Source organism: Balaenoptera ricei, chromosome 10 (genome assembly GCF_028023285.1).
Source record: "Balaenoptera ricei isolate mBalRic1 chromosome 10, mBalRic1.hap2, whole genome shotgun sequence".
Classification (NCBI taxonomy): domain Eukaryota; kingdom Metazoa; phylum Chordata; class Mammalia; order Artiodactyla; family Balaenopteridae; genus Balaenoptera; species Balaenoptera ricei.
Window position 1 is genome coordinate 100,510,667 of NC_082648.1, and position 26,915 is coordinate 100,537,581.

A 26,915-nucleotide genomic window follows, 5' to 3' on the forward strand; every position below is an offset into this window, starting at 1 on the left:
AGTCACTCACTGTTCTCAGCATGCCTCTATTTGCATCTAATTCCCATACTTGAATTTCAGAGGATTCAAATTCAATTTTTAGGAGAGACTATTTTTAAGTGTTTCTGGAAGGTTGTAGATAAATTTCATTTTTATAAATTAAATCACTACCCCTTTTATTTACATTATAATGTATTATTTTAAAGTCTATCCTATTCCAAAACCCTGTCAGTCCAGACTGAGAGTTAGCAAGATAGAGTTGTCAGTATTCCTTCCTAGGGGCCAAAATGCTCCCACAGAGTTCAGGGTTTTCCTTTCACAGTCTGAAGAATCCTCTTTTCAAAGAAGAATCAAGTACTTTCGTCTATTTTTTTATTAGTTATGATTTTATTAAGTATGGATTTCTCATCTAGTAGATAATCATATAATGAGGTTTTCTTATAACAGTAACAATTGAGTAAGACCTAGTTTAGGGGAGAAACAAGAAAACCTTTATAAAATAGAGAACTCTTTGTTTTTAAGAAAAATCTCTCACAAAGGGAGAAATGTCAATGCTCATTGTGCTTGACAGGTAATTAATTTGTGCTTGAGGTAATTCATTGCACACCTGTGCCGAATGGTGCTCACTTAGGGAAATTCTTGAATAAAAGCTGAGTATTTGAAAATGAAACAAATGAAAATGGACTCATAAGAAGAAAAAAGCCAGTCTTGGCCAAGTCCTATTAATCTTGAGATAATATGTGGAGAAAGCAGATAAAGGAAAAGCCAGTGGCCCAGAAGTCAGGAGAACTGGGTTCCAGACTCACTCAGCCACCAACAAGCCATGTGACCTTGGACAAGTCAGCAAGGCATTTCACCTCTCAGTCTTAATTCCTTTGTTTAAAAAAAAAAAAGATGAAGGGGGACTTCCCTGGCCGTCCAGTGGTTAAGACTCCACGCTTAAAAAAGTGGTTCTGAAGAACCTAGGGGCAGGACAGGAATAAAGATGCAGACGTAGAGAATGGACTTGAGGACACGCAGAGGGGGAAGGGTAAGCTGGGACGAAGTGAGAGAGTGGCATGGACATATATACACTACCAAATGTAAAAGAGATAGCTAGTGGGAAGCAGTTGCATAGCACAGGGAGATCAGCTCAGTGCTTTGTGACCACCTAGAGGGGTGGGATAGGGAGGGTGGGAGGGAGACGCAAGAGGGAGGAGATATGGGGATATATATATATGTATAGCTGATTCATTTTGTTATACAGCAGAAACTAACAAACACAGCATTGTAAAGAATTATACTCCAATAAAGATGTTCAAAAAAAAAAAAAAAAAAAGGACTCCACGCTTCCACTGCAGGGGGCGTAGGTTTGAACCCTGGTCAGGGAACTAAGATTCCCACATGCTGCACGGCGTGGCCAAATAAATAAATTAATTAAATAAAAGTTAAAAAAAAATTTTTTTTTAAATGAATGGGCCTGACTATAACGACTCCAAGAGCCATTACAACTCTGAAGATCATGTTCCCACCTTTTTAATTATGCCACCTCCTAAATAATAGAATTATATGGCTGAGCAAAACAGAATACTAACAATGTACAAAAGTGGGGGGAGGCTTATTTTTACTACTGGCATAAATCTCAGACCTATAAGACATGCTTCAGATTGAAGCTAGGATACCTGTTTATCATTTTCATAAATGCAGCATTAAAGTTCACCTAGAATTAGGTAAGATATCTTATATATGAAGAAAGAAGGAAGTTGAGATATTCTAAATCAGCGGTCCCCAACCTTTTTGGCACCAGGGACCAGTCTCGTGGAAGACAATCCTTCCACAGGCAGGGGAGGGGGAAGGTTCAGGCAGAGACTCCAGTGACGGGGCAGCAGATGAAGCTTCGCTCTCTTGCCGCTCACCTCCTGCTGTGCAGCCCGGTTCCAAACAGGCCACAGACTGGTACCGGTACCGGTCCACGGCCCCGGGGCTGGGGACCCCTGTTCTAAATTATATGAGCAAGGGTGAAACCTGATTAACGTCTGAAAATAGGAAACCTGATTAAGGTCTAGAAAATAGGAAATATGCAACCTTAAAAGTGTTAGAAATACATACATCACACTAGGTAATGACCTAACAAGAAAATATGCTTGTGTGTGTGGCACAGACTGTACCAGCATGGCGCTTTCTGGAGAACAGAAAGAGGACACTGCCTTTCTAACGTTCACAGCAATAGGTAAGCCAATAAATAGTGATGAATCACTCACATATCGGGATTTTTAAAAAAAATCTTCTAATTAGAATTACAGTACTGCATAAACAAAGGAAAGGGAGAGGGAGCCAAAATTTTTCAATTCCAGAGTACGACTTCAAGATAAGAAACAAATATGTATGTAAAGCTGCTCAGCTATTGAAACAATAAAAGTTTTCCATTTTGCTATCCAATAAAAATGAAAATAAAGTGTCCAGTGATAGCAGTCAGATGGGGACGAGAGCACAGGGTCCAGATGAGAAGAAAAATAAGAACTGACTGAGGAGGAAGATGGAGGGGGGCCTTGGAGCAAGCCGCATGCTAATTCTGGGATTCTGGAAGAGCCGGTCATGAAACAGCAATTACAGTTAACTGGAAAAGCTAATTTGTTCATTTTCTATCACAAGTCCCAGTTGTGAGTTTGTAGATTAGCTGTGGCTGTTAAGAAAGGAAGTTGCAGCATGTAATAAACGTAATGCCTGACAGTAGGGGGAAAAGAAACCAACCCTCTATTAACTGTTAACTCAAGTAATTCATTTAGCTACACAGTAAGAAAAAAATACAGCCAGAGGTATGCAAACTAGTCTAAAACATGCCTAAGTTTTTAATTTATTCCCTCTATTTTGAAATGAAGCATGCACATATGTTCTAAAACCAGAGTAGAAATTATAAAGCATAGTCCTTCATTTGTTTAGGTCAAGATGAATTCACCAAGAAAATCAAACACGTACTCTAACATTTTCTCAAAGCATTTTGGATAAAACACTCCACACTGTTCAGTTGATATTGAACTGAGTGAACATTTCTATCAAGAAGCTCTAAAACTAGGTGTGCTTAAAAGGTAAGAGTTCTGTTAAATCAATCACTCTGGAGGGAAAAAAACAATCAATGAAAATTTTACTTTCAGAAGGTCTCCCTTAAAGGAAATGCATGTTCTAAACAGCACACTCACGTTTTCCTGTCAAAGGCGGCTTCAACTGCCTAACTTGGCAGATCAGCTTCCGTACCTGCCTCCTTCCGTCCCTGCTGGTATGTCTGACCTCGGCTCCCAGCAGAATTCTCCCAGCACATTTCATCATTTCCTGTTGGCTGCCGACTCCTTGCAGCCGAGATAAGGCCATTCCCCTACACTGCTGCATTCACCCTACAGGCACCAGGTTCTCAGACCGCCGCTGCAAGCCTGCTGGGACCATCACAGAAGAGCTTTCTTTTCAGTAAGTAGCCAAACAGAAATCTCAGTATTCCATGGAAAATCAGAGAGAAAAGGACTGAGAACGAAAGTCAAATCACCCCCCCAAAATCAACTTATATATAAACTAACTTACACTGTATATGATGGTCTTAGAGTCTCTTCTTGTATTTGGGATCCTCCCACTTAGGAGGAAAAAAAGACATGCTCTGTTTCTAAGGAGCCAGGAGTTAATGTGACAGGGGTTTACTTGCATGGGATAACCTTCCATTGCCCCTACGTGTAAAACTCAGCTTCTCTCTGTGACTCCACACACAAGGCAAAGCAGCTTGACAGTGGGAGATGCAGGGGAAGCCTGACGCAGGCTCATGCTGGACACAGGCAGGGGACCCTGGTCTCAGCAGTGTGACTGCCTCCTAGGACCTAGGGCACTCAAATATGCAAGTGTGATTCCCTGGAAGTAAAAATCAACACAAAAACACCTTACTTCCTAGAGTTTTACAAAGAACTGAAAGTGAAGGAAAAAAAGAATAACATAACTTTAGGTGAGGAGGAAGAGATCCTATCTCCTCATTTTATTTATTTATTTTTTAAGTGTTGAGGGGTTTCCTTTTTTTAAAATATTTATTTATTTATTTGCGCCAGGTCTTAGTTGTAGTGGGTGGGCTCCTTTTAGTTGCGGCTCGCGGGCTCCTTAGTTGTGGCATGCGAACCCCTAGCTGCAGCATGCATGTGGGATCCAGTTCCCCGGCCAGGGATCGAACCTGGGGCCCCTGCATTGGGAGCACGGAGTCTTAACCACTGAGCCTCCAGGGAAATCCCCCTACCTCCTCATTTTCAAATGTATGTGCCCACAAGAACATACTGTATAATTCCCATCAGATAAAGAGAAGGCACAACTCTGTGCCAAGCGAGGCCAGGACAGGGACAGGCAGAGAGGGACAGAGCAGGAAGGGGTCACCAGGAATGCTTCTGAGCAGTGTTCTGTTTTTTGAGCTGTTATGGGTATGGTGTATTTTTGAAAATTCATTGGTATACACACGTATAATATGCGCACTTTTATGTACATATATTTATACCTGAATAAAAAGTGTTTTAAGGGGCTTTCCTGGTGGCCCAGTGGTTAAGACTCCGCGCTTCTATTGCAGAGGACAGAGGTTCCATCCCTGGTCAGAGGAGATCCCACATGCCGCAGAGCAACTAAGCCCGTGTGCCACAACTACTGAGCCTGTGCTCTAGAGCCCGCGAGCCACAACTACTGAGCCCGCGCGCCTAGAGCTCGTGCTCCGCAACAAGAGAAGCCACCGCAATGAGAAGCCCGCGCACCGCAACGAGAAGCCCACGCACCGCAACAAAGAGGAGCCCCCGCTCACTGCAACTAGAGAAAGCCTGCGCACAGCAACGAAGACCCAACGCAATCAAAAATAAATAAATAAAATTGATTCTTTAAAAAAAAAAAAAAATCTCAGTTTAGAAATTCCTTAATGGAAAAACACCAATAAAGCAAAGACCATATCAACAAAAGCCTCAATTATTTGACATGTGATTATCATTCACACTACTCAGAAAATTATGATACCACTTTCCCCTCATTCTCCCCACGAAGTCAACCCAACACAGACTTCACCGTACTCTGCCGCCAGCCTAGTTAAGTCAGTTACACCCTTACAGAGGTGCACACGCCACAGCAGCATCCTCTGTTCTGCAGGGAGGCTGGCCACTTCATCCCAGGGTTTGCTGAGGGACAGACAGGATCAGGAACTGAAGGTCTAATGGCCCTAAAGGTCATTTTGTCCTGTGGTGGACATTAAGGCTGGAAAAGGTTGAGCAACAAGTCAAAAGGCTTGTTGAGTACCAAGACAGGCTTTCTAAAACCAATGGCATGGCAGTTCTCTTTCAGAGTACGTTGTTTAACTAAGCTTAAGCAGCATAAAAATATGGTCACCAAAGCCTTTGTCTGGGGGTATTTTCTTCCACTAAGAAGGAATACACACCTGAGTTGTTCTAGCAAAGCAAGCTGATTGCCTACCTCTCCTTGCTATCAGCTAGCATGACAGAAAACTCTTCTTTGCCCCAGAGCCCCACTTAGCGCTCCTGGTTACGGGAGGGACAATCACAGCAAGGTTTAAGAGCCTCATGCTCTTTATTTTTTTTAAAATCCAACAAACAAAGGCTGCTCAATAAACATTTATATAGTGCTTACTTTATTTATGGTCAATCATGAAAATAACCCTATGAGGGTAAGTACTGTTACCTCCTCCATTTTCCAGGTGAGATAACTGAGGCACAGAGAAGTTATATTACTTGCCCTGTGTCCTGGAGCTGGTTCATGGCGAGGGCCAGGAATGAACCCCATGCAGTCAGCCTCCAAAGCCCAGCTGTTAACCACTACACCACACTGCCTCTCCATCTTGGCTTCCCTAAAGAATCAGAACTGGGTCTTGGATACAGCTGCTGCTTAATAAAAATTACATATGAACTGAATTAAGAACGCAGATAGCAGTAGGACTATGAAGTAGCGAGACCAGCTTTCCAGCGTGGCCAGGGCACTTTCTCCCTCCTCATAACTTCAGCCACATCTCACCAGCGGATGCCTGGCAGGAGGCAAGCTCTCCTGGCCCTCTGGCAGCTCTCCCATCCTGCGGCAGGGGTGCAGCCCCTGGAGGTGGTGCTGGGACAGAAACACTGCTCCAGGGAAACCCACCTGCTAACTTCTAGCATGTGGGGCCTAAACTGGTATTTCCAGTTCCAAACTGGTTTGTCACCAGACTTGAAACCATTGGGCATTCATTCAACAAACATTAGTGCCAGGCACAGTGCTTAGGGCCTCGGGGCCCCATGACTGAAAAGCCAAGGTCCTTTCCCTGCATTGCTCACAGTTTATGGTCACGGCAGAAGTGTAAATAAATTAAAATGGCACGAGCTGATAAATGCTAGAACCAACGTGCCCCAAGGGTTGAGGGAACAGCGTGAAGGGAGCAGTGACCCAGGGTGGGAAGGCTTCACAAAGCAGGGGACACAAGTGGGCTCTCCAAGAGCTTGCCACCAACCTACTCAAACCATGTGGATTAAGGCAGAAAAAAAATTCAGAAGCAGAGAGTCCAGCAAATTAGCTAAAGACTGCCAGGGTCATCCATTACCTCAGCCATCGTTACCAATGCACAACAGCAGGGGGATTCAAGTGAACAGCGGTTAACCTAGCAGAAGTCACAGACATCAGGACAGCGTCTGACCACGCTACCTCTTCTACCTGATACCTTTGTTATATGACTGTCACGTGGTGAAAATGGCTGCCTCTACCGAGCTCTTTTAAAAGATCCCATAAGATAGGTAGTACTAGTCCCCTTTTACAGAAGGGAAACCAGCACAGAGAAGTTAAGTGACCTGCCCAAGGTCACCCAGCTAATAATGGCAGAATGGGGATTCAAACTCAGGTTCACCTGATACTTCAAAGCCCATCCTCTTTCTGCCACACTCTTATGCCCCCCATGGAACTAGAGCTGTGAAGCAAACTAGGATATTTAGCAACAGGTCATGTCATATGGGGAAAGAGTAAAATCTCTATGATGTCAATTTCCCCCCATTCCTCTATTGGTCTGTCCTTGCTCTAATACTACACTTTAAAAAAAAATAGCTTTATTGAGGTATAATTCACATACCATACAACTCAGCCATTTAAAGTGTACAATTCAATGGTTTTTAGTATATTCACAGATATGGCAAACATCACCCCAATTTTAGGACATTTTCATCATCTCAAAAAGAAACCCTGTACTCTTTAGCAATCGCCCCTCTCCCTACCCCACCATGCCTTCCCCCAGCTCTAAGCAACCACTGCCTCTTACAAGGTGACTCTTTCTGTGTTTTTTTGTTTGTTTGTTTTTTGGCCACACCACAGGGATCTTAGTTCCCCAACCAGGGACCGAACCCGTGCTCCCTGCAGTGGAAGTGCAGAGTCCCAACCCCTGGACCGCCAGGGAAGTCCCACAAGGTGATTCTTAAAGAGGTTATGGGCACCCAGTAATTGGGTTGTTAATAAAACAGTGCAAATTGCAGTTCTGTGCTTTATTCCTCCCAACTGGGCTAAAGCTAACAGCTGAGCCAGGACAGAGCCGGACAAGAGCCAGACGACTCAGAGGCAGAGGCTGGGGTGGGAGGCGGGGGTGCTTGGCGGCCCCATGCTACATGTGCTCCACGGTTCACATGTCTCGGAACTTAGCAAGCCCTAAATGCAGAGCCAAGCGGCCTAGCGCCAGCAGGGATGGCACAAGTCATGCAAAAGCCCTAGAAGAGCCTCTCTAGTCACAAGACTTTAAACCATTCGGAATGCCCATCCCCCCATCTCCAGATAGACAAACACCAAGATCATATCGGCTGCCACAAGCTAAGGGTCACCAGAATAGTGTTGCTCTGAGAAGCCAAACCACTTAAGGACTAACAAGACTCAAGGCTCTGATGAAAAGGTGACACCCCTAAAATCTCGGTTTGTTTATTTGCTCTTCCTCTCAGCCTTCCTCAAGTGCTGAGGAAAGTTGGGGGAAGAGGGTATTACAAACAGACTATGCGTATACTCCTGCAGAGCCCTGATTTCTCTGCCACACTTCTCCATACAGGACATCAAAAAACAACCGTGGGCAGCATCATCGACACGCAGTGGAAAACTACTTGGCGCTTAAAAGGAATGAGCCACTGACAGAAGTAACATGAGGGAAACACAGAAACATCATGGTGAGCAAAAGAAGCCAGATGCAAAAGATACACACCGGGTGTCTCATATTTACATGAAATTCTAAACCAGGCAAAACTCACCTAGGGTGACAGATCAATGTATGCCTGGGGCTGGGGACAGGGGGGCTGACTGCACGGGGGCACAAGGAACTTTTTGAAATGATGGAAATGTTCTATGTCTTGATTAGGACAGTGGCTACACAGGCGTATCTATTTGTCAAAGCCTCTAAATGAGGGCATTCAGTTGTATGTTAATTAACATCTCAGTAAAGAGAAAAGGGAGGGGAGGAGGGGGAGAAGACAGGAGAGAAGAAGAAGAAAGAAAAAGAGGAGGAAAGGAGCCCTCTGCAGAACTTGAAAAACAGAACTTTCTCCTGCTCCCAGCATCTGCATCAGCGGTACAACAGCGACTGACATTCACCAGGAATTGAACTTCAAGGTCCTCTGGTTCAAAGGCCAAATGAAATAAGTTCTGTGTAATGTTAGCACTAAGTATATTTTATTAGGTCTCAATTCTTAGAATAATTGATCCTCTAACACACACAAATGATTCTGATGAGCCCGAATGGTCCACTTTCTAACCAGATTAGCTCAGTTCTCTCCATCATCACTGCAGTAAAATTTGATAATGCCAGTCAGCAACTTAGAAATGGCAGCTCTCAGTGACAAGTTTCAATAGTTGACAGTCAGTAAATAAGTAAAATCTAAGAACGATAATTACAGGTATTAGCTTTTCCTTTTTTTTTTAATTGATAAGTAAATCTTAAATTCTAGAAACCTACCATGTTCATAAATGGGTTATGTAAAAACATTCTGATCTTTTTGTTGTTTTTGTTTTTTGGTTGGGGAGAGGGTAGTGGCTATGTTCGAATCTTACTGGTTAGCCTTTCATATTTTTCATGAACCAAGACATAAACAGAGCCATCTTACCTTTACTCTTCTCACATAATGTACATAAAAAGGAATAAACAAAGCCAAATTTCTATCACTCTCTATCAAAGAAGTTGCCAGGACAAGCTAAGTACCAGTTCTATCTTTGGCAAAGTTAAAATAAAAAAAAGGTTAAAACCTTTTATATAAGCTTCTTTGCTTCTCTGACACTTGCTCAAAGCTTAAAAAAAAAAAAAAAAAAAAGAGAAAGAAAATATGAAGCCAGGCTAATTAAAACAGAAAGCCCAATTAAGAAAAACTTCAAAGCACCAATGTGATAGAAAAAAACACGTTAATTTCTTTCCTTATGCATTTTATAAAATGCCAGCATGAGAAGCAACACCTGGAATTCTAACACAACATCTCAGTGGTTAGGATGTCATACAGCTCCTGCCGCTGCCCCCCAGTCCCGGGAACAGCTCGAGCCTTCTTTGGGCAACACACCCAAAGAAGAAGGTCTGAATTCAAAAAAAGAGTGGTGAGCAGAGTTTGTGGTGAGTTTTGGCGTAATTTCAGGAATAGAGTTAAAGATATGCTGTGCTAATGTTTTATTAGGGGCTTATTGGTGTCATTTCCCCCCTCATTTATTTACATGTACGCTCTCTCTGCTAGACTCTGGAAGTCACAAGCTAAATAATTCACCACACTTTTCCTTAAGCAGCTTAGAGTTCAGTAGGGTAGACAGACAAGCCCCCAGAGGACCACACAGTGTGACAAGTGCTACATAATAGACCTAAGCAGGAGTGAAGGGGGTTTGGGGGTGGGAGGCTGGGAAGAGATGTGGGAAGACTCCCCAGGAGAGGGGACCCTGAGCTGAGTCAGGTAAGAAGGGGTTGTGTCACTCTGCACCTCTGGCTATGGCTTCCTCTTCCCCAGGGGAGTGGGCAGGGCACCATATGAAAGCTCCAACTTCACTGACCAGTGCCTTTCATTAAGGGCATGTGAACTAAAATATTGCCTGCCATATCAGTAAACAAAGGATGTTACAGCCATCAAGCCACCACATTACAGCGGCCCGACGGTGAGCCCTGAAGGAACTCAGGATAGAAACAAGATGCCCACCATCTAGCAGTCAATTGCCTCAGCCAACCCCGATGGTGCACCCTGAGGAGACTCAGGATGAGAAAGCACAGGATGCTGGCCCCATGTAGCTGAGGTGCATATCAAAGGAATGATTTCAGTGAGCCCAGACTCTTGCATCTCCCCATACATAGAAAAGTGCTAAATTCCTTAACTTGAGATATCTGGTTTTCTTTTATTAACAGTAACCCTTTGATGTTCGGACTACCTGGTCTTTTGTTACAAAAACTCCTATATATCCTGGCTCCCCACTGTGCCTCTTTGGAACAGTTTCTCAGCATTATCTGAGAAGCTGTGTCCCAAGCGTGAAGTTCTCAGAATGTCCACCAAATAAAACATAACTCTCAACTTTTAGGTTGTGCATTTTTTTTCGGTCAACAGGCAGAATCACCCAACTTAAGGCTGCCAACTTTATTCTGTCCACTAAGGACGTTAAGAAAAGAGAAAACCTAGCACTTAGCATTATTCCATTTCAAAGGCATTTTAATAATTTTAAAAAGGTATTTTAACACTAAAATGTGGGTCATACAACTTCAGAATAAACGAAAAGCCTCAAACTAAGTGTCTTTAGCTTAAACAATGATTATACTGTTGATATTTTAGCGGCACAGCAGTAAAAATACCATCATAAACTTGTGTTTGGAAACCCTGCAAACAGAGGATAAAATTAGGGACTGTTTTATGACATTTTATATACATTTGCCAGGATCTTTACATACAATGATTCTACACTTCATGATAGCCCTACAAGGTGGGAGTACTGTCCCTATTTTTCAGATGAGGAAATTACGGCCGACGGGGCAGTGGCTGTGCATGGGCAGAACTGCTACACTTGGTTCCCTCTGACAGTGGAGCCTGTCCTGGGCCCCACAAACACTGAGTAGGAGCGTTCTAGGTGACCTCTGAGGTCCTTATCAGATACTAAACATCTATTTTATTGCTGTTGCTTTGGGGATAGCAAAGGAAGCCACCTTTTACTTATTTATTTATTTTTGATAGTCCCAAACAACCAACTCAAATCCTTTGTGAAACCAGGAGAGGTATAAATATGTAAATAAATGAACGTGATCCCAAGCACTCCAGAATGCTACCATTACCTTCTCCTTTCTCCTTCCCCATTTTGGACCTGTGCTAGGGATAAGATGGGAAAGATGGAAAAGATCAAGAACCCCATGTGCCAAGAAACTGGAAACATTTGAACTCTTATTCAAGATTTTCAATCCTGTACTTCAATTTGGCATGTAATAAGAATACATTAAGTGTTTAATAAATGAATGAATCTAAAGCTCGCAGGAACTGTTGAGTGTTATAGAAAGTCAACTTAAAAGACATGGTCTCTAACCTCTAAAAGCTTCCATTCTCAGTCTGAAATATGACTATAAATATAATACAAACTTAGAAGTGTATCTTGTTTTACAAACTTTACGTTTTTCTTCTACTTTCACCATTTAAAATGGAAGTCTACTATACGAAACAGTCTTTTAACACAATGTTCCCAGTCATACTCTGGCACGGGTCACGATCCTGCTGTGTGAGGACACAGGCCAGGTAACCATTAGAGGCAGGTCCCCTACAGGGCCATCCACAGACTTCTGCGTGAGAAAAGCAGCACTGAGTGGGGGCAGAGGTGAGCAGATGCAGGATCTTGGCCAGTCTGTAAGCTTCCTGTGCCTCTACCTGTAACATGAAGACGGCCTCAATAACCACCTCAGGGCTTGGGGAGGCTGAGTGAGATAAGGTACACGTAGTGTGTTTTTCAATGGTAGCCATGGAGATCACCTCCTGATGACAGAACTGGACGCTCCAGAGGATGCTGGTCACAACTAAAGTCAGGGAAGGGTCAAAGGGGCCTCTCCAAGAGTAGGGCTGAAACACAGGAGGCACATACTCAGGCAGCAGCAGCATAAGGTTAACCCCCAGGAAATTCAGAGAGTAGGCAATCAGTAAATGTCGGAAAATCAATGAATCAATGCCATAACAATCCAAATGGAAACGAACTCACAATGACCACAGGAATGGAGTATGGATACGGAGAGGCTGGTTCAGAAGGTCTCATGAAGGAAGATAAAGTGAGGGAACCCTGCCAAGAGGCTGACCGGGCTGAGCACCTGGCGGGAGTCACAGGGAGAAAGCAAGCCACTCAGCCTGGCAGTGGTCACTTTGCATTTGTGACAGGTGACCCATCCTAAGATGAGGGACATGTATCTCCCATGTGTGAAACTAAGCTAAAGACGGACAGGTTACAAAACAGTTTAAATATTATGACCCCATTTGTTTTGCTTTGTTTTGTTTTTAAAGTTGCTATCCTTTAATCATACCAAAAAGTTAGCCCTAATTTGATAAAATATCAAACAGAAAAACTGATGAATCTCATTGATATCTTATAGGCAGAGATGCTATTGAAAATGTCCAGCATTTGACAGGCAAAGGGGATGAAGCACATAATAACAGATTTGAAAAAATATGGAACGCTTCACGAATTTGTGTGTCATCCTTGCACAGGGGCCATGCTAATCTTCTCTGTATCATTCCAATTTTAGTATATGTGCTGCCGAAGCGAGCACCCCCGTTTGTTTTTAAAAATCACATTTGTGTGTGTGACTTTAACAATCTGGAGAAGTGTACATCTAGGTATTGACAGTGATTTTCTCTTTTGAAAACCTATATTTGTACTTTACAAAGTACATGTACTGATTTTATAATGAAAAAATAAATGAGTTCCTTTAGGAGTTTTTAAAACCAGAGAGATGATGCCAAGGCTGGGTTCAAAAGGGCTGTCCAGATCCCCACTACTGAGAGGGGGTTCAGGACCACAACTCGCAGAAGTCCTCTGTAAACCGACAGATACAGCGAGGTCACGGGCAAACCCCTGTCTGCAGGGCATGTCACCTCCTGCAGCTGGCTTCACCAATTGTGCAATATTTCTTGGGGGAAAGAGGAGGGACGGGATTCCTGAGCACTCCACAAAATTTATTCCATAAAGTCTGAGATTTTACAAACCATTTCTGTAAAGAAACACAAGTTCCAGGAAGAGTTAAGACTCTCCAGCTGCGCTGAAAAGCAGCAGGTGCTGGCCCCAGCCTCAAGCCAGAAATCTCATCCACAGTGTGGAAGTTCTTTAAAACCTCCACATCACATGAATTAATTCCATGCAGAGGCAGGTCTAAGGGAGACAATCTGGTATATAATCAAGTCTCAGTTTGCTGGATGAAGAGAACCAAGTGAAAGGCCCCATCCCTAGCGCCATCCACACACAGGCAAGGACGAGACTTAGGCTCTCAACAGCCAGACCGCCCCTTCCCTAAGAGGGGACAGTGCCTCTGACAGCTCACATGACTGGTGACCACCAAACACATTCAATTAACATACACACACAAAGCTGTCATAAAGGCCTGAAACAGGTAAGAAGAGACAAACCTACACACTGGGAGTAGGGCTGGGGGTAACTGTATAAACAGTCACAAGTTAGTACTAACTTCCAGAGCCAACATCTTCTTGAAGTGTGACACCACCAAGTGTGCTTATTATACATCATGACAATGTTCACTTTTACAACTCATAACTCGGTGACTGTGTTTGCAGGTTAACTGAGGGAGCACAAAGACAGCAAGTTTATCCAGATCCTGGGTCACTTTGTGCTTGTTCCCTCAGTATACCCTTCACAATCCACTCACAATCCCCCACCTCTTAGAAAGTGTCTTGGGGTTCAGGAGGAGGGGCTAGGATCTTTAAATGGAATCAGTATTTCTCTACTACATTCACTGAAAGACCAGACTCACAATTTGTAAGGTCAAATTGCTGCACATATAAGAAATAGGCCGCATCCAAATTCATTAGATTCAAATGTTCTTTACAGTAAATTAGTGACAACAGTCAAGATTTTCTTTCTATTCCATAAATATATTCCAAGTAATTTGTAACCTCATTTTAATTGGAATTATTGTCTGATGGCACACTAATGATTTTTCTTCTTCAAAGATGTTAAGAAATATTATTACATAGTTATTAGCAGTACCACTTAACATTGGTTTAGATGCAAGTTTTTCTTCCTATCCAGGCCTTGAAGAGGAAACAAATACATTTAAGATGAGTAACAGCCTGAACAACTCTGGCAACAATCAACATCATAACACCTACACTATCAAAAACAACCTGGGACTCATTATAGCTGTAGATTGGAAATGTTTTTCTCTCTCTTTTTTTTAGATCTATTATTTATTTATTTTGGCTGCGTGGGGTCTTTGTTGCTGCATGCGGGCTTTCCCTAGTTGCAGTGAGCCAGGGCTACTCTTCATTGCGGTGCACAGGCTTCTCATTGGGGTGGCTTCTCTTTGTTGTGGAGCACGGGCTCTAGGCGCGCAGGCTTCAGTTGTTGTGGCACGTGGGCTCAGTAGTTGTGGCTTGTGGGCTCCAGAGCGCAGGCTCAGTAGTTGTGGCACACGGGCTTAGTTGCTCCATGGCATGTGGTGTCTTCCCGGACCAGGGCTCGAACCCATGTCCCCTGCGTTGGCAGGCAGATTCTTAACCACTGCGCCACCAGGGCAGCCCTTTCTCTTTATTTTTTATCGAAAATGTTAAACATATAAAAAAGAGAGACTAGAACAATGACCCCTAGTTTCAACAATTATCAACACATGGCCAATCTTGTTCCACCTATGATTATGAAAATTGTTAAATGCTCACAGAAGCATGCAACTCAAATACATCTTTACTTGACCCTGCAGGTCCACAGCACGCATCCTCATGCTGGGAAGAGGCACAAAGCAAGAAGAGCAGGGGCCTTGGCCTGAAAGGACTAGCAACCCAGTGGGGAACCAGAGCCACATAAAACATGTATAAAATCAAGGAGTAAAAATACTAAGCCTGCAAGGTGAACCTCTGCAGTGATAAGCCATGCTGACGTCACTGTACTCCCTGATACGATACAATGAGGACAGCACTTCACCTCTGCATATTTTCACCCAAACTCATCAGGCCAGTCTAACAATGTGAAAAACACCAGGCAAACCCATACTGAGGGCCATTCCACAAAATATCTGACTAGCACTCTTCAAAACTGTCAAGGTCATGAAAAACAAGGAAAGACAGAAAGTGTCACAGATGGAGGAGACTAAGGAGCCATGAGGACTAAATGCAGTGTGATATCCTGGACTGGATCCTGGAACAGACCGAGAACCTCACTAGGGAAACTAGTGAAATCCAAGTAAAGCCTGTAGTTTATTTAATAACACTGTCCAATGTTAATTTCTTAATTCTGACAAATGTGTCATGTTTAGGTTAAGTTAACATTAGGGAAAACTGGGTGAAAGGTACATGAAGAATCTCTGTTTTATCTTTGCAACTTTACTGTATATCTAAAATTTTTTCCAAAATAAAGTTTATTACAAAAATAATAATATAAAAAATTTAACTGGCTAATGAATATTCATCATATCCTTCACAAGAAGGAGTCAGTGACAATGTAGTTTTCATTTCAAAATTCAGCCTGGGAAGATGAAACCTAAAGAAACAAAGCAATTTGTTAAGAAGTCTCAAAGAAAGTAAGCACCTTGAAATGAAGGCAGGGCCCTCGGCCACACCAGGTGATTGGTGGCAGCACACCACTGGGGAACCTGTGACTGTGATAATGAACTGGGCTGACAGCCAGAAGTGACTTCCTAACCTTGAGGCTGCCCCTGCCTGGTCTCCCGCCCCACCCAGAGCAGTGCTGGTCAGGCGCCAACCCAGTCTCCTTGTACCACCCTAAGCTGCCCCCAGCCTCCCCCCAGTCCTCTCCCCCCGAGCCCACCCTCACAGCACCAGCACCTCTCTTCATTCACTCAGCAATCTCTGAGGGGCTGCAGGTTACCACTAAGCTGAAAGCAATAAAAGGAGGCGGTATTACAAGCCACTACATAATAATTCATTTTAAAAAAAATAGTAGTTTATCTAGAGCAAAGATGACCTGTGATCAGAACTGTACACCAGGAGACCTGAAGCTGCAGCCCTGAACAAGGGAGGGGCTGGACGCAGCAGCAGCGGCAGCACCCTACCTTCAGTCTCTCTGACCTGGAGACCACGTGTGGAACAACCGAGCCTACGAGCGCTCACTCGTGCTTCTACATAGCTTTGTACGTGCTTCTTTATAACAGCACCATCCTCCATTTGAAACAGGACACAATTCTAGGAATGAAAGTACAGACTGGATTTTCAAACTAAGAACAGCATGTGGGGATTTCATTCATTCTGAAGCAGATTTAAGATGACTTTTGTGGCTGGGAGCAATGCAAAAGTAAACACCCGTGGCAGAGCAGCCGGATGTCTGCCTTTGCGCAGAAGCAAACGTGTCTTGCGCTTGAATGTCAGCCCAAATAAGAACTTATATGAAATATTCCTGCCCAAAATGCCCTGCAACAAAATTACTGAAAGACAAAGAGAGGAAACCAGCACTGATGTTTTTAAAATAATCTTAAAATAAGATGACAATCTAAAAAAGTTGTACTTGTTCTCCATAACAATTTGAAAATGAACACAATCTGCCATGTTTCTCATCGATGAGGCAATCCCTCCTCAGCAACTTCATTATTTCTCCTTATCCAGTAATTGAAGAGCGTCTTACAAAATGCAAGTCAAAACTCCCCCAGTGCCCTGAAGTATGCAACTAGGAATCTGGCCAAGACTGTCACTGCTCAACAGCCCTCCACTGAGACTTCACCCTTTAACGTCACATTAAGAAAAAGGCTACATATGCTTCCCCCATTCCTTTTTTTAATGTTTTCTTAAACTAGAAACTTTCCAAATACGCCTTGGACTCTTTACACATTTGTCAGTTTTGCACAGTTCATGGGAAAGCTCTCAGGCCACACGCCTGTGGATCCAGCAGGTTTGACAAGCCCCGCACCAGTGCCAGGCGTGGCCCCCTTCCCCAGATAGCCGGTGGGATGGGTGTTCCCCTCTCTGAGCTGCTGTGGAAGCAGGCTGTTGTACTCCATCCAATCTTAGGCCTGTGCCTGTCCCCCCCTCCTCCCTTCCCCATCCTGTCTCACTGCCCTCGTTTCCTTGGCACCTAGGACAGGGCTTAGTACCTAGGGGCACAGCATATACCAAAAGAAGAAAGGAAAAAAAAAAAAAAAATCCATGAGAGAAATGGCAGCTTCGCCCTTGGGCATGTACAGCTCAGGTGTGAATGCCAAGACTCAGGAATAGAAGTGCACCTCAACTCGAAGCCTAGAACAAATCCCAGCTCACAACCTACCGGCTGTGGCCTCACAAAGTGATTTCACTCTGAGTCTCAGTTTCCTCGACTGTAAAAAGACCAGCCCCTCCCACCCCTTTTCTTTCTCTCTCCATCCCAGACCAACACAAGGTAGCCAGGTGGAGCAAGCGTGTCTGCTCTACGGAAGAAGCTGACCTTTGCGGAGTCTGTGCCAAAGCCTGGAACACAGTCAGGGAAAGTCAGCACGTCCCCCGGCTAGCGCGGCATCTGCTGCGCGCACCATATCCTCCGGACCTGTTACAAATGCTGAGCACACTCGACCCCAGAGGCCGCAAGTCTACTCCTATATAAACCTTAGAGAAATGAGTGCGCCAGGAGACCTGTACAAAGAAGGTTCATAACCACAGTACTCCTACTGGTCAAAAAAAATGGAAGCAACGCAATATCTGCTGACAGGAGGATGATAAATTGTGGTCTATGCATGTGATGGTTAAGTTTACGTGTCACGAAATACCCAGATATTTCATCAAACATTATTCTGGGTGTTTCTGCAAGGGTGTTTTCTGATAAGATTAACATTTTAATTGGTAAAATAGATTGCCCTCCAAAATGTTGGCGAGCCCCAATCCAATCACTTGAAGGCCTGGATAGAACCAAAAAGCCAACCCTCCCCAAGTAAGAGGGAATTCTCCACCTGTCAGCCTTCAGTCTTCATTTGCACCATCAACTCTCCCGGGTCCCTAGGCTGCCAGCCTTTGCAGGGAACTGGAACTGCACTACCGGCTCTCCTGGGCTCGAGCCTGTGCTGAGTTGAGTTTGCTAGTCTCCATAATCACGTGAGCCAATTCCTCAAAATAAATCTCTTTCTGTACATATATAGATCCTATCGCTTCTCTTTCTCTGGAGAACCCTAATACAATATACACGGTGGAATATTATTCAGTAGTAAAAATGAAATTCGCAGATTACTTGATTCCCTTTTGATACAGCTCATAAAAACTGAATATATTATTTATAGACACATATATATGTGTGTAAGTGTTCTCTGTTTTAAAAAAGCAAGAGAATGATCAAATATCCTGGAATACCTCTGCCCCTGGCAGGAAGCCCCAACCAAGAGCCTCCCTGTGGTGCACAATGGTTTCAAGCTGGGAGGCTGGTTTTGAGGTTTTTATAATTATGCTTCAAAACTTACATATCCATCACCGATTGTTTACATAAATTTTAAGCTAATAAAGCATTTCTAAACTAGAGGCAAAAAAGAAAAGTGCTACAAGAAAGACCCAAGGAAAAAAACACAGGTGTTCAACAAATGCCAGGCCAAAATCAGACCAATGCTGAGACCCGCCCCTCCCACCAAGGCTTTCCAGGCCAGTCTGGAAGGTCTAATCTGACCTGTACCCCTCCAGGGTTCAGATCATTCAGGCCTTCCCTCCCTCTCTCACGTTGAGAACATTGGTCCACTTATTTTGCATGCGGAAGAGGAAGGGGAAGGTTAGAAATTACGACTGGGCTAATTCCTTGCAGAGAGAAAACAGAACCATGTGCACCTGCGAGGCTAAGCCACCTGCTGCTGACCCTCGGTGCCCTAGATGTCATACTTGGTTCCCAGTGCTCCTACTACTACAACAAAACTGCTCCCCTGGCCATTTAGAGGTGGCTTGTTACTTTTTGCAGTCCTCTTCCCCCCTTGACCCCAGGGACTTATTCCTGGTTCCTGCAGGGTGAGGACAGAAGCCACACCCACGGTGCAATGGGAAGGGCAGGCCTTAGGGACAGGTGGTCATGTTCTCCAGACAGAAGAGAAACACAGGGCCAGCTCAGGCTGGACAGACACTGCCACAGCGGCTCCTCTGGCCCCTCTCCCCACAAGCGTGCCAAGTCCACAGGATCATCTGGGGATACATAGATGTGAGGGAAGAGTGCTGCATGCAGGCCTCCCCGTCATGCCTAGAGTTTAATTAAATGGCCACTTAACGTGCTCACTGCTGAGTTCTGGTAAGTATTTCTGTACTCGCTCTATGACCACTTTTCTTAGATTTTTATTAGGATTAGCTGCAGAATTTTATTATATGCCTTCCAACCATCTGCTGATTTAGTCAACGTAGGTTTTCTTTTTGTGAAGTGAATTGTTATGCATGACATTTAATTGAGCACTTACTATGCACCAAGCCCTGCTCTAACCACTTTACATGTAATATCCCATTTAGTCCTGACACCAACTCTGTACGATGGCACTCTTCTTGTCCTGCTAATTTTACAGATGAGGAGATTGAAGCTCAGGGAGATTAAACAATTTGGCCAAAGTCAGAGTTAGTACATGGCAGGACTGTGATACACTATATGCTCTAAGCCCTGGGCCACAGCTTTCTCCAGCTGACACAATTCCTCACATGAGGCTACCCTTGTACTTCTGGAATAAACCTTGCTTGGTCATGGAGAATTAATCTTTTACTACACTACTGTATTCAAGTTATTGTTTTACTTAGAAACATATTTAGAAATGTTGCAGATATATATATATAAACATATATATGCACACACACATAGGAAATTGGTCTATAGCTTTCTCTAGATAATAGATGGAACAGGAAATAGGAAACCTAAACACTATAAAGAGATAAGCATATTTGACTACATAAAAATCTTCAAATTTTATGGAAAAAGACATCTAAACAAAGGAAAAACAAATCATAGAAACAGTAGCCAGGGGGATTGTTGTATCTGCAATACTAACAACAAAGGATTTATAGCCCAATATACAAAACCTCCTAAAAACTGAAAAGAAAAACAATTCAATGCCGGGGGCGGGGGTTGGCGGGGGAACGACAAAAAGCATGTACATAGAATTCACAGAAGAAGAAGAAATACTAATGGCCAATAAACATGTGAAGTGATGCTCAACTTCACTAGTACTCAGGAAAATATAAATTAAAATAACAATGGGAGGGAACTCCCTGGCAGTCCAGTGGTTAGGACTTGGCGCTTTCACTGCCCGGCCAGGTTTGATCCCTGGTCAAAAAAAAAAACCAAATAAAAACAATGGGATATGAATTTTACCCATCACATTAGGAAAAAAAACATCTAGTGCTGGTGGAAATGCCCAGTAAATGGTGTCCTCATACACTGTTGGTGTATGTCCTACAAAAAGGCTGAAGCTATTCAATCTGGCCTAACTTCCAGAAACTACTGACCTGGAGAGATACCCAGAGTATAGCATTCATTCATTCACTCAACAATAAACACCTACCACATGCAGAGCACTTTGTTAGATCTTTGTTCTGAGAGAGCTTAAAATCAGGAGCGTAAAAGCTAAAGGGAAGTGAAAACAGCAAGTTGCTGAGTGATGCCTACAGTATTACTCCTTTTATTAAAACACACACTGATGTTTGTGAGAGCCTGGAGGAAGTTGTGAAGGCTCTGCTACACTGAAGTGGTCAACGCTGGTTCATCTCAGACTGTTGGTGTTGGAGGTTTATTACCATCTTGCTGTGCATACATCTTTTTTGTTTCGCTTGGCATGAGCATATAGCAAAAAATGCAATAACCTGTAACTTTGAGAAATCTAATAAAGAATATTGCAAACAGCTGTCATTGCACACAACAAAGAAGAGCACAAGGTCCACATCAAGTTGGCGGCAGAGCCAAGAGTCCACCCTCTGTCCGGCTGACTGACCGCAAAGCTGGGCTCTTCACTCCAGATGATGTCGTTTCTCCTCACTTGAGTTCACCCACCCACACAGGGCAGAACTCAGGAAGGCTGCTATGCTCATGCGGGCAGTAAGTTTCGGGAGGCAGTCTGGCAACATTTCTTGAATTCATAAGAATCACATATTTCTTGAGCTCCTATGGGTGATGTGCTATGTTTTTTTGCCTCTAGAAGCTCAGGTGGACTCACTGGAGATAATACAAAAGTGCATTTGCTATCAGGATGCATCCTGGCCTTTGGTTAATGTGTTATCCATTTCATGGGCACTCTACAAAGTGTTTCCCAACAGGCTGCTCTTTGTCCAGCACCCATTCCTCCTCCTTCTGGCAACAACATTCCAACTGGGCTTTGAGGAATCCCCCACCCCCTGGAAACAATCTCCTCCCCAGCTCCTCTGCAGGGTCCCTCTGGGTCTGTGAAGCTACCTTACCCAACGTCTCCCAAGGAAGTGCTTTTATGCTCAGGTTAGCTTAGCACCACAGAACTGTGACCAGTATATTGTTTCCTGACTGAAAGGAACACCATCCCTCTTGAGGAACCCCCAACAACAGGGGTATAATGAAGCTTTGTCACTTAGGAGAAATAGCAAGTGCTTCTACAAAGGATAGACAAAGAAACCTCAAAAGCCTTCAGATGTTCTTACCACTGCCTAAGGCCCAGTGACAGTTACATCTGTTTATATCTCTACTAACGGAAAAATATTCAACTAAAGACAGAAAGAAATGAATGGCCCAGGTCAAATACCTGCTTCTCCATGAATTCTCTGATCCCTTCCTGCTGGGAGTACATGCTGTCTCTGAAGGCATCTGCCGCTTTTTAACTTGTGTTACAGATTCTGAAATACAGAAATTGTCCCCACCAGGCTGGAAGCTTCCTAAGAGCAGAATCCCTGTCTAATTTACTAAAAGACCCCCTTGGCATTGTGGCCACATGTGACAAACAGAACCGCATGTTGCCCAGTGTGCTAAACAAGTGTTTGTCCCCAAACCTGTTTATGTCAATTGTACATATAAATTGCAGGGACTGCTCTGGTAGCACAGCGGATAAGAATCCGCCTGCCAATGCAGGGGACATGGGTTTGAGCCCTGGTCCGGGAGGATCACACATGCCGCGGAGCAACTAAGGCCGTGCACCACAGCTACTGAGCCTGCACTCTAGAGCCCGCGTGCCACAGCTACTGAAGCCCGCGCACCTAGAGCCCATGCTCCGCAACAAGAGAAGCCACCGCAATGAGAAGCCCGTGCACCGCAACAAAGAGTAGCCCCCGCTCACCGCAACAAGAGAAAGCCCGCGTGCAGCAACAAAGACCCAACACAGCCAAAAATAAATAAAATTAAATCTTAAATAAATAAATGCATATGTACTTATAAATATATATGGATGTGTATATGTGAATGTATATATATATATATATACATACATATACACATACATACACACAACTATATAAGCCTATGAAATAAGTGTACAGTTGCTAAGATTTTTAAAAACTTTAAAAACCCTAACTAAATCATAGGTGTGGGTAAGACAGGTAAGATAAGTGGACTGGGTGAAAATTTGTAAAATCTAGGATTTAGCAACTCAGGTTGCTTTACATATCCAAGTTCTCAATCCTCTTCAGGCAAAAACCAAGTATCAAACAATAAATTATAGGCGTAGTTTATGTAAGAAAACAACTGACAAGTCTGATCAGCAAATTCAAAGTAAAAGGTCAATGAAAGATTGGCACATGAAATATAATCTTTTTTTAAAGTTAGAAATAAAATGCCTAAACTATGTATTTTTTTAATGATTCTTGCTTTACCTAACTTCTTCAGTTAGCTGACTACTGGCCAGTCTCAGTCCCATGAGACAAATGCTAAGCTACCACTGGTCAGCGGTCATATCAAGTACTGGGGACAGCACTGCCTCATGTAAAATAAACTAGTATAAGACTCAGCTGAAGGAGCTGTGCACAGGATATGAGGCACCACACTTAGCATGGCATTAAAAACATTCTTCCTTGCCATCAGTGAAAATAGAACAGCTATATAATTCACTTAAAGACCAGGACAAATTAATAAAAAGTATCTAATTCAGAATTCTCAATTTCCAATCTAAAAGAAAAAGCCCCAAGGAATTCCCTGGCTGTCCAGGGGTTAGGACTTGGCACTTTCACTGCTGTGGGCCTGGGTTCGTTCCCTGGTCCGGGAACTAGGATCCCACAAGCCACGCAGCGTGGCCAAAAAAGGAAATGAAATGAAATGAAATAAATAAAAATAAATAAAAGAAGGGACTTCCCTGGTGGCGCAGTGGTTAAGACTCCATGCTCCCAACGCAGGGGGCCTGGGTTCAATCCCTGGTCAGGGAACTAGATCCCACATGCATGCTGCAACTAAGGAGCAGGTGAGACCCAGCACAAAAGAAAGAGAGGAGGGGGGAGGGGAAGGGGGAGGGAGAGGGGGAGAGAGAGGAGGGAGAGAGGGAGAGAGGGGGAGGGAGAGGGGGAGGGAGAGGGGGAGGGAGAGGGGGAGGGAGAGGGGGAGGGAGGGGGGAGGGGGGAGGGGGGAGGGAGGGGGAGGGAGGGGGGAGGGAGAGGGGAGGGAGGGGGGAGGGAGGGGGGAGGGAGGGGGGAGGGAGAGGGGGAGGAAGAGGGGGAGGAAGAGGGGGAGGAAGAGGGGGAGGGAGGGGGGAGGAAGGGGGAGGGAGGGGGGAGGGAGAGGGGGAGGGAGGGGGAGGGAGAGGGGGAGGGAGGGGGAGGGAGAGGGGGAGGGAGGGGGAGGGAGAGGGGGAGGGAGGGGGAGGGAGAGGGGGAGGGAGGGGGAGGGAGGGGGAGGGAGAGGGGGGGAGGGGGGAGGGAGAGGGGGAGAGAGAGAGAGAAAGAGAGGAAACGAGAAAGAAAGGAAGAGAGAAAGAGAAACAGGCAGGAAGGGAGGGAGGGAGAAAGGAAGGAAGGAAGGGAGGGAGGAAGGAAGGAAGGGAGGGAGGGAGGAAGGAAGGGAGGGAGGAAGGAAGGAAGGAGGGAAGGAAGGGAGAAAAGAAAAAGCCTCAGGTTTCCCTGAAGGTACTCTGATGTTGATATGTTAACCTAATAAAACTTTGCTCCCAAATGGATAACTAATAAGGACCTGCTGTATAAAAACAAAAACAAAAACAAAACTTCGCTCCCACCTGGCACTCATCCACCTCCCCAAATTGAGCCTGGAGATAATGTGAAAACCCACCTGCCAGGGACAAAAGCATGATGCCTATGAGCTTTTGTGCCTGACCCAGGACAGCTGGTTAGCTACACCTGATGCAGAGATGGCTCCAAGTTGAAAAAACACTCCCTTTAGTCAGTGCTTCAGGACATCTGGGAATAAGGAGCAAAGCAAACCAGAAGAAAATGGAAATTAAATTTCTCTTACCTTACCTGTGCCAAAAGATTACAAAGCTTTGGCCTATTTGACCATTACAAGATTAACTTAGCCTGGGGAAGTGTTTAACACCTCCCCCTTACAGAGACAGAGGTCTCCTCCTCCCCTTGGCTCACCAACAATGCCACCAATTTAATAACGATGAGATCTTGAAGTCAAGCTGTTGTGACTACACCAAAAGAGGCAAGTGCTTGCCCAAAAAAAGCGGGGTGGGGCGGGGACAGTGGTTGGAAAACAGAAATGAGGCCAATACTTAATTTTCCTTATTCTAAATTAAACCCTAGAGATGGATACATATTGGTTTGTTTCTTCTGTTTGATAACCAAAGGTCAGGAAAGCCGGATGCTGCCTATAAAGAATAAAATCAGGAAGTGTGCAGGGATGGCGCGACCAGAGAGAGACCCTCTCCTTCAGCTGCACACCTCTCAGGGCGGGGTGCTCACCCCCAGAGACTGGCTGGCTCCTCCCAGGGCTGCTCCTGATGGGCTCCACACTCTGCCCCCTGGGGCCAGCACATGGGCATGCTTGGAGGCTCCATGGTGGTCCCAGGCTCTACACACCCCTGGCTTCACTTCCTTCCACACCCAGACCCAGTTCCAGGGCTCAGCAAGGTTACCCTTTACTAACCAGCACCCCCATCTGACCACATGGACCAGTCCTCAGCCAACCCCTCAGAAGGGCCTACCTGGTTTTGAAACACTTGCTAACATAAAGAGAACAGCACAAAGAACAGCCCCAGCCCCACACTCCACACCCCAAACACACACTCACACGTCTGTCTTCCAGCTTCAGGTGGTTTTAACCTGTGGTGCCTCTACACCACATCATATTCTGAATGAAGGGGTCAAGTCTGAAAAAGACCTTGAAATCTGACAAGTGCTCCCCACCCTATCCCCACCCAGAAATCACTGAGTACACCCACATCCTCACCCCGGACTCTACAGCCCTATCTCCACTTGGAGCCACTCCACCCACCTCCACCCCACCGTGCCCTCCCCGCGCCGACTGCAGGGTTGATGTCCATTATGGGTTCATATGGAGCCACCAGCCACCCATCCTCACCCCCACACCACCAGCACAAAGGACACATCAAGGTCATCTTGACTGAGCCTCAGGGTCTGGCACACCGCAAAAGTCCAGAATCAGGAAGCTCGAATTTTAATTTCAAAATGTTCTACATTATCTGGTCAGGCAACTCCAAGTTGATTTCCCTTTCCTCAGAATTAATACAGAAAAAACAAGCATTAGACAGGGGAGAAACATGAAAATGGAGACCAGGAGCTACACTGGAGACTTAAAAGAGGGCAATGATAGCTAGCAAAAGAAAACTTGCTCAACGGGAAAGGAAAAGCCATCCAAACTAAACAAAATGATGCCGTTGTCATAAGCCACAAAGCTCGCCCACAGAAGTGGTCAGCAAGTCTGGCAAACATTCCAGCTGTTTAGGAAAAAGCAGTGGCCACCCAACTGGAACATCCACAAGTATAAGCCAAGGGCAGCATTAATCTGGTTAAACGAAATTAAAAAGAAGGACCTTGGAGCCTCTCTCCCCTTTCCAGCCATGCTACCACCAGACCAGCTCCAACCCACCACATCTTAGATCTCACACCACAACTGCTCATTCACACCACACGTTCATCAGGGCCTTGCAAGGCCCGCACTGTTCTGAGAGGAGAGAATACGGGACAGACAGGCCGCTGCTTGTGTGATGGTCTAATAGAGAGGGATGGAGGTAACTTAACACGCACTGAGATCCATGTGGGAGCACGATGACTTCAGACATGCAACAGAGACAGCAGGACAGGGAGCAAGTTTAGACTGAGTAGTCAGGGAAAGCCCGCTGAGGAGGCGGCTTTGGTGCTATAACCAGAAGGATGAGAAGAAGCCATCCAGGCAAAGGACAGTCCAGGAAGTAGGAACCACATGTGCAAAGACTCTAAGAAGGGGCAGCTGTTACTGCAACAAACATTTGCCTCTCTACATCCAAACTCTACCCTTTTCTAGCCATTCCAGAAAACTTTCCTGAAACCCAGATCTGATCTTATCCTACTCTTCTGCTTAAAAACCTTTGTTGATTGCCAATGCCTATATAATATCCAAGTCCCTGAATTTCTCAAGAGAATTTTACTGTATGGAAATTATGCATACCCACACCACACAGAGATACAGACATCTCCACTGTCTCCACGAAGCCTCTCCTGACTACCATCTCCGGGCTGCACCCACAGCTCTCTCCCCTCACACCACTCTGACAGCTGTGGAGTCTGCTACCCCCTCCGTACTTGGTTAATGAGAGGAGACATTTCCCATGGCTGGGGTGTGTCCACATCTCTGCCCCCCAACACAGACCGGGACGGAGCCATGCACATCACAGCATTCAGAGGAACACAGGACAGACATAACCACTGACACCCCCACGCAGAGCTGTGTGTGAGCGGAGGCCGCACGCTCACATCCCAGGCTGTCTTAACTGCCCTCTGCGGCCG

General features: G+C 44.8%; 1 protein-coding gene and 1 non-coding gene across 4 annotated transcripts in view; both read right to left on the reverse strand.

Annotated features, from left to right (window-relative positions):
• PACSIN2 (protein kinase C and casein kinase substrate in neurons 2) overlaps positions 1–26,915 on the reverse strand; it is a 135,530-nt gene that overhangs the window by 86,233 nt on the left and 22,382 nt on the right. Inside the window, exon 1 of one of the 3 annotated variants that reach the window (XM_059937110.1) lies at positions 3,156–3,212. The exons of the other annotated variants lie outside the window; for them this stretch is intronic. The gene's annotated coding sequence lies outside the window, so the exon portion shown is untranslated. Of the gene's footprint in view, positions 1–3,155; positions 3,213–26,915 lie in introns of those variants that run through there. 3 annotated transcript variants of the gene reach the window in all.
• Positions 12,588–12,694, reverse strand: LOC132373872 (U6 spliceosomal RNA). Its single transcript, XR_009505528.1, has one exon. It is a non-coding gene; the product is annotated as a U6 spliceosomal RNA (small nuclear RNA).